We start from the raw sequence: 8,505 nt of genomic DNA, 5'->3' as shown, positions 1-8,505 counted from the left end.
ATCTTTCTGAAAGCAAAGAAGCCAAAACTCCTATGCATCCGACATGTGTCCTAGGTAAGGACGAGGTAAGTAAGAACGTAGATCAGAAGTTGTAAAGAGGTATGATTGGATCTCTTCTATACCTAACTGCTTCTAGACCTGACATTCTCTTCAGTGTTTGTTTGTGTGCTAGATTCCAATCAGATCCGAGAGAATCTCACTTAACTGCGGTTAAGAGAATTCTGAGGTATCTGAAAGGTACTACTAATGTTGGTTTAGTTTACAGAAGATCCAAAGATTACAACTTAGTAGGATTCTGTGATGCTTACTATGCTGGAGATAGAATTGAAAGGAAAAGTACTTCTGGAAGTTGACAATTTCTTGGAAGTCATCTGATCTCATGGTACAGCAAGAAGCAAGCTACAATTGCCCTCTCAACAACAGAAGCAGAATATGTTGCTGCTGCTGGTTGTAGCACACAAATGCTCTGGATGAGAAGTCAACTAGAAGATTATCAGATATATGAGAGTAACATTCCTATTTTCTGTGATAATACCTCTGCTATATGTTTATCTAAGAATCCTATTTTACATTCAAAAGCTAAACATATTGAGATTAAACATCATTTCATAAGGGACTATGTTCAGAAGGGTGTTATATCTTTAAACTTTGTGGATACAGACCATCAATGGGATGATATCTTTACAAAACCCCTTGCTGAAGATAGGTTTAAGTTCATTCTGAAGAATATCAGTATGGATTTATGCCTAGAATGAGAAGATGAGAAGATCTTATGTATGAGTATCTTCTGAAATAAGATTGGAGTAGTCTTTTATAAGAAGTTCTGATTATAATCAATTAGAAGTTGTTTTGTTCCTGCTTTGCTGCATCTGTTTTTGTGCATCTTTTCTTCCTTCTCTTCTTGTACTATTATACTTTTGTCTTTTTAAGCTTCAATGAAAATTATATTTTTCTTCCATGTGTTTCTTTTTGTTTTTCATCTGAATCTTTTATGTTTTTGATGTTATGACAAAAAGGGGGAGAAATATGTGATAAATGATTTGATTTAATCAGTTGCTTTACTAACAGAACTTGCAAAGTTCTATGCTTTAAGTTGTGTTGTTGCAGGAATTGAAGATTCTCTTTGCAAGATCAACATAAGAAGCAACAAGATGAATCAAGCTCTTGGATTCTTGAAGCAAGCTGAGTGCTATGAAGCTTCAGAATCAGAAGCAAGAAGGAAGAATGTTCAGATATTCTAATGATAGAATATATGCTCTGAAACATTTTGTTTATGTGTTCTGACACATACCATATGGCTCTGATACATATTATGTGGTCTGAAACATATTCTATGTTCTGACTCTTTCATGCTGACTTTTGTCGTTTAGTTTTGTTCTGTAACATTTCAGAATGTAGAGATGCTCTGATGATGCTCTGGTACATTCAACGATGTTCTGATACAATCTAGAATGAAGTGATGTAAGAAGAAATTCAAGCTCTGAAGCTGTCCAAATGGAAGCAGAAGTCAGAAGCTGTGAATGTTCTGAAGATCAAAGATATTCAAATTCTGAAGCTGTCCGATGGAAGCAGAAGTCAGAAGCTGTGAATGTTCTGAAGATCCAAGAAATTCAAGTTCTGAAGCTGTCCGATGGAAGCAGAAATCAGAAGCTGTGAATGTTCTGAAGATCAAAGAAATTCAAGTTCTGAAGCTGTCCGATGGAAGCAGAAGTCAGAAGCTGTGAATGTTCTGAAGATCAAAGAAATTCAAGTTCTGAAGCTGTCCTATGGAAGCAGAAATCAGAAGTCATGAATGTTCTAAAGATCAAGCACTGTGAACGTCTCTACTGAAATACTCAGGGAAGTATTTTATTTATAAAATTCTTCTAGTATTAATTTCAGGGGGAGATTATTCATCTCAGGGGGAGATTGTTAATCTCAGGGGGAGACATATTCACATGCTTATGTTATAGCTGTGTAATTGTCTTTAGCCGTCTGCTCTTTCTGAACGCAAATTCATGTCATTTATATATGTTTTTGTCATCATCAAAACGGGGGAGATTGTTAGAACAAGATTTGTTCTGATCAATATTCTTAGTTTTGATGATAGCAAGGATATGAATTTTGTGTTTTATAATGTGGTACTCTAATACATTACAATTTCCTTTTCAGGAAATATATAAAGAGTATGCACAAGTCAGCGCTCAGAAGCTTTGTCTCAGAAGGTTCATCATACAACATCAGAACATGGTCTGGCGAGACATCAGAAGATGGTCAAGGCAGAATCAGAACATGGGTCTATGGAAGCATCAGAAGAACTTGAGATCAGAAGCAGAAGCACTGAAGTTCTCATGGTATCACGCTCAGAAGCACTTCAAGGTCAGAAGACAAGAAGATGCTATGCACCAAGCTGTTTGACTCTGATGATATTCAAACGTTGTATACACAAACATCAGATCAGAAGAAAGTACAGGTGGCAGGCTATGCTGACTGACAAAAGGAACATTGGAAGCTATTAAAGGCAACGTCAGTAGACACAGCGTGAACAAGGCTCGAGGTAGTTGACAAAAGCGTGAAACATTAAATGCAAAGTTGTACGGAACACGCAAAGCATTAAATACTCCCAACGGTCATCTTCTCAAGTGCCTATAAGTATGAAGTTCTGATGAGAAGCAAGGTTACCAATTCTACACCTATCCTGTGAATATTAACTTGCTGAAACGCTGTTCAACTCAAAGCTCAGAAACTTCATCTTCATCAAAGCTCACTACATTGCTGTTGTAATATATTAGTGAGATTAAGCTTAAATGTTAAGAGAAATATCACTTTTGTGATTATAGCTTTTCAGAAGCAATTGTAATACTCTTAGAATTGATTACATTAATTTGTAAGTAACTAGAGTGATCAAATGTTGATCAGGATACTCTAGGAAGTCTTAGCTTGTGTCTAATCAGTTGTATTTAGAGTGATCACGTGGTGGTCAGGATACTCTAAGAAAGTATTAGCTTGTGTCTAAGCATTTGTTCCTAGAGTGATCAGGTTGTGATCAGGATACTCTAGAAGACTTAGTCGTGGGCTAAGTGGAAAACCATTGTAATCTGTTGCGATTAGTGGATTAAATCCTCAGGTGAGGTAAATCACTCCATGGGGGTGGACTGGAGTAGTTTAGTTAACAACGAACCAGGATAAAAATAACTGTGCAAATTGTTTTTATCGTTCAAGTTTTTAGACTACACTTATTCAACCCCCCCCCCTTTCTAAGTGTTTTTCTATCCTTCAATTGGCATCAGAGCGCCGGTTCTAAGGTGCAAGCACTTAACCGTGTTTAGAAAAGATTCAGGAAGATAAAAACGCTTCAGTAAAAGATGGCTGGTCAAATTCCAACAGATCCACCTGCATCTACATCTGGCTCTGCTGAGCAATACAATGGTAACAATGGTTATACTAGACCACCAGTATTTGATGGTGAAAACTTTGAATATTGGAAAGATAAACTGGAAAGTTACTTTCTTGGTCTAGATGGTGAACTATGGGATCTTCTGATGGATGGTTACAAACATCCAGTGAAAGCTAGTGGCGTAAAGCTTACGAGGCAAGAAATGGATGTTGATCAGAAGAAGCATTTCAAGAATCATCATAAATGTAGGACTGTTTTGCTGAATGCTATCTCTCATGCTGAGTATGAGAAAATATCTAACAGGGAAACGGCCTATGATATATATGAGTCATTGAAAATGACCCATGAGGGAAATGCTCAAGTCAAGGAGACTAAAGCTCTTGCTCTTATCCAGAAATATGAAGCCTTCAAGATGGAGGATGATGAAGATATTGAGTGAAGGATAGAAAAACACTTAGAAAGGGGGGGTTTGAATAAGTGTAGCTTTAAAAACTTGACAGATAAAAATAAATTGCACAGTTATTTTTATCCTGGTTCGCTGTTAACTAAGCTACTCCAGTCCACCCCCGCAGAGATGATTTACCTCAACTGAGGATTTAATCCACTAATCGCACGGATTACAATGGCTCTCCACTTAGTCAGCAACTAAGTCTTCCAGAGTCTACTGATCACACACTGATCACTCCAGGAACACTGCTTAGATACCCTCTAAGACTTTTCTAGAGTATACTGATCCACACGATCACTCTAGTTACAATCTGCTTAGTTCACTCCTAAGACTTCCTAGAGTATTCTGATCCACACGATCACTCTAGTTCCTTACAACTTAATGTAATCAATTCTAAGAGTTTACAAATGCTTCTTAAAAGCTATAATCACAAACTGTGATATTTCTCTTAACGTTTAAGCTTAATCTCACTAAGATATTACAACAGCAATGTAGTGAGCTTTGATGAAGATGAAGATTCTGAGCTTTGAGTTTTTCAGCGTTTCAGCAAGTTAATTTGAATAATCTTGTTCAGAGTCGTTAACCTTGCTTCTCATCAGAACTTCATATTTATAGGCGTTGGAGAAGATGACCGTTGAGTGCATTTAATGCTTTGCGTGTTCCGTACAGCATTGCATTTAATGTTATAAGCTTTTGTCAACTACCTCGAGCCTTGTTCACGCTGTGTCTACTGACGTAGCCTTTAGTAGCTTTTAACGTTCCTTTTGTCAGTCAGCGTAGCCTGCCACTTGTACTTTCTTCTGATCTGATGTTTGTGAATATAACGTTTGAATATCATCAGAGTCAAACAGCTTGGTGCATAGCATCTTCTGATCTTCTGACCGTGAAGTGCTTCTGTTGCGTGATACCATCTTCTGAGCTTCAGTGCTTCTGATCTCATGTTCTTCTGATGCTTCCATAGACCCATGTTCTGATTCTGCTTCGACCATCTTCTGATGTCTTGCCAGACCATGTTCTGATGTTGCATGCTGAACCCTTTGAGACAAAGCTTCTGAGCGCTGAATTATGCGTACTCTTTTATATATTTCCTGAAAGGGAAATTGCATTGGATTAGAGTACCATATTATCTTAAGCAAAAAGTTATATTATTGTTATCATCAAAACTAGGATAATTGATCAGAACAAATCTTGTTCTAACAATCTCCCCCTTTTTGATGATGACAAAAACATATATAAATGATATGAATTTGCGATCAGAAAGAACAGACGGCAAAAGACAAATTACACAGCTATAGCATAAGCATATGAATATGTCTCCCCCTGAGATTAACAATCTCCCCCTGAGATAAATAATCTCCCCCTGAAATAAATACTCGAAGAACTTTAATAAAAGACTTCCCTGATTATTTCGGTAGAGACGATCATATAAGCTTCTTGTCTTCAGAGAATTCCTAGCTTCTGACTTCTGCTTCCATAGGACAGCTTCAGAACTAGAATTTCCTTAGATCCCTAGAACACTCACAGCTTCTGATTCCTGCTTCCATCTAGGACAGCTTCAGAACTTGAATTTCTTTGATCTTCTGAACATTCACAGCTTCTGATTTCTGCTTCCATTCAGGACAGCTTCAGAACTTGAATTTCTTTGATCCTCAGAACATTCACAGCTTCTGATTTCTGCTTCCATTCAGGACAGCTTCAGAACTTGAGTTTTCTGGATCTTTAGAACATTCACATCTTCTGATTTCTGCTTCCCTCGGATAGCTTCAGAACTTTGAATGTCTACCAACATCACTTCATGCTAGATTTGTATCAGAACATTGTTGAATGTACCAGAGCATCATCAGAGCATCTCTACATCCTGAAATGTTACAGAACAAAAACTAAACGACAAAAGTCAGCATGAACGAGTCAGAACATAAAATGTATATTCTAACACATTATTTGTATCAGAGCTATAACATTATATGTATCAGAGCCATATATATATCAGAGCTATATAGGCTAAAATAATGTATCAGAGCAAATAGAATTTTGTCAAAACAAATAGACAAATATTGATCAAATTCTATTATCAGTGCTTCTGATTCATTCTTCTTTCTTGCTTCTGATCTCTGAAGCTTGACAGCACTCGGCTTGCTTCAGTTTCCATGGTTTTGCCTCTTGTGTTTGCTTTGAAGATTCTCTTCACTTCTTTATACCTGCAAAACACTTAAACCATATAGAACTTGCAGTTCTTGTTAGTAAATGTGTGGGAGCTTTACCCAGCAACTGATAGATTAATCAAATCATTTATCATTTATCTTCTCCCCCTTTTTGTCATAACATCAAAAAGAATATTTTAAAAGATTCAGATGTATAAAACGACAAAGAAAATCACTGGAATGTAAAACACAAAGAAACTTTTTCATTTATAATCAAAAGATATTACATGACGATGTTTAACAAGCAAATGCAACAAGAAAAAGAAAAATACAAAGACCAAAGCCTAAGACCCTAGCTAAGACAAAGTCTGTGCCAGCATGCCATGAAGGAGTGAAACGCCTCACTGACTGCTTCTTGGGCTTCCAGGCGAGGGGTCAGGGAGACTTGGTTCTGATGCAGATCTTCCACAATCTTTATCAGAGACAACATTCTCAGCGGGTGAAGATGAAGAGATTTCTTCGGAATGGGTTAAGGGAGAGGAAAGGTTAGATGATGAGGAAGTGGAGTCTAGAAGGAAACAAGACGAGGAAGAAGATGGAGATGATGGAGGGCTTTCACCAGGGGGATGAAACACACGTCTGGAATAGTTTCCAGATAACATTGCTTCGAATGGATTCACCTTGAGAGGATCATAGGTGATTTTTATCTTTTTGGGTTTGGAAGGTGATGTTTCAACAGCTTTTCTCTTGTTGTTTTGATCATTTTCATGATTTCCTGGGCTTGATGAGGAGTTCATGATGGATTTGCAGAAAATGAACAGGTAGGGTTTGATATGAATGCAAAAAGATAGAGTGAATAGAGAAAATATGAGAGAGAAGGAGAAGTGTTTGAAGAGTATTTAAAAGAAAATAAAATGAAACGAATGATGAATAGCATTTAATGTTACGTGACGTGAGGAGAGATAATAAAGACAAATGAGGTGACTAGCACAGTTACCTATGGTCGGCGTCCCTTCAACTGTACGCACGTTTATCCATGAATAGTAACGACAGGTTTACCATCCCGAGACAAAAACGTAACAGCTGTTTTGCTTTAAAAGAGGTTCTGAATCAACTTAGACAATGAAACGTTAGTAATAACCGAATCATAATTTCTAAAAGATCTCAATCAGAACTTCTGATAAAAAATAATCCATTTTCATTTCAGAAGATACTCATACATAAGAACTTCTCATCTTCTCATTCTGGGCATAAATCCATACTGATGTTCTTCAGAATGAACTTAAACCTATCTTCAGCCAGGGGTTTTGTAAAGATATCAGCCCATTGATGGTCTGTATCAACAAAGTTTAAAGATATAACACCCTTCTGAACATAGTCCCTTATGAAATGATGTTTAATCTCAATATGTTTAGCTTTTGAATGAAGAATAGGATTCTTAGATAAACATATAGCAGAAGTATTATCACAGAATATAGGAATGTTACTCTCATATATCTGATAATATTCTAACTGACTCTTCATCCAGAGCATCTGTGTACTACAACCAGCAGCAGCGACATATTCTGCTTCTGTTGTTGATAGAGCAATAGTTGCTTGCTTCTTGCTGTACCAGGAGATCAAATGACTTCCAAGAAATTGGCAACTTCCTGAAGTACTTTTTCTTTCAATTCTGTCTCCAGCATAATCAGCATCGCAGAATCCTACTAAGTTGTATTCTTTAGATTTTCTGTAAACTAAGCCAACATTAGTAGTACCTTTCAGATACCTTAGAATTCTCTTAACAGCAGTTAAATGAGATTCTCTAGGATCTGATTGGAATCTAGCACACAAACAAACACTGAACAGAATGTCAGGTCTAGAAGCAGTCAGATATAGAAGAGATCCAATCATACCTCTGTATAACTTCTGATCTACCTTCTTACTTACCTCATCCTTACCTAGGATGCATGTTGGATGCATAGGAGTTTTGGCTTGTTTGCAGTCTAGAAGATTAAACTTCTTCAGAAGTTCCTTCACATACTTGGTTTGGTGAACATACGTTCCTTCTGATGTTTGATTTATTTGTATTCCAAGGAAATACTTGAGTTCTCCCATCATGCTCATTTCAAACTCAGCCTGCATAGACTCAGCAAACTCCTTTCCAAGTGTAGCATTAGATGTTCCAAAAATAATATCATCTACATATATTTGACAAATTAAAATATCCCTTTTAAAGGTTTTACAAAAGAGAGTAGTGTCCACTTTTCCTCTAGTGAAACCATTATCCAGAAGGAAAGAACTTAAGCGTTCATACCAAGCTCTGGGAGCCTGTTTCAATCCATACAATGATTTCTTAAGTTTAAAAACATGATTAGGAGACATAGAGTCTTCAAAACCAGGAGGTTGATGGACATAAACTTCTTCATCTATATAACCATTTAAGAAGGCACTCTTAACATCCATCTGATAAAGAGTGATGTTATGTTGAGTGGCAAATGAAATTAATAGACGAATAGATTCTAACCTGGCCACTGGTGCAAAGGTTTCTGTATAATCAA

Source organism: Vicia villosa, linkage group LG4 (genome assembly GCF_029867415.1).
Source record: "Vicia villosa cultivar HV-30 ecotype Madison, WI linkage group LG4, Vvil1.0, whole genome shotgun sequence".
NCBI lineage: Eukaryota > Viridiplantae > Streptophyta > Magnoliopsida > Fabales > Fabaceae > Vicia > Vicia villosa.
Note: the sequence above shows the minus strand (reverse complement) of the source record.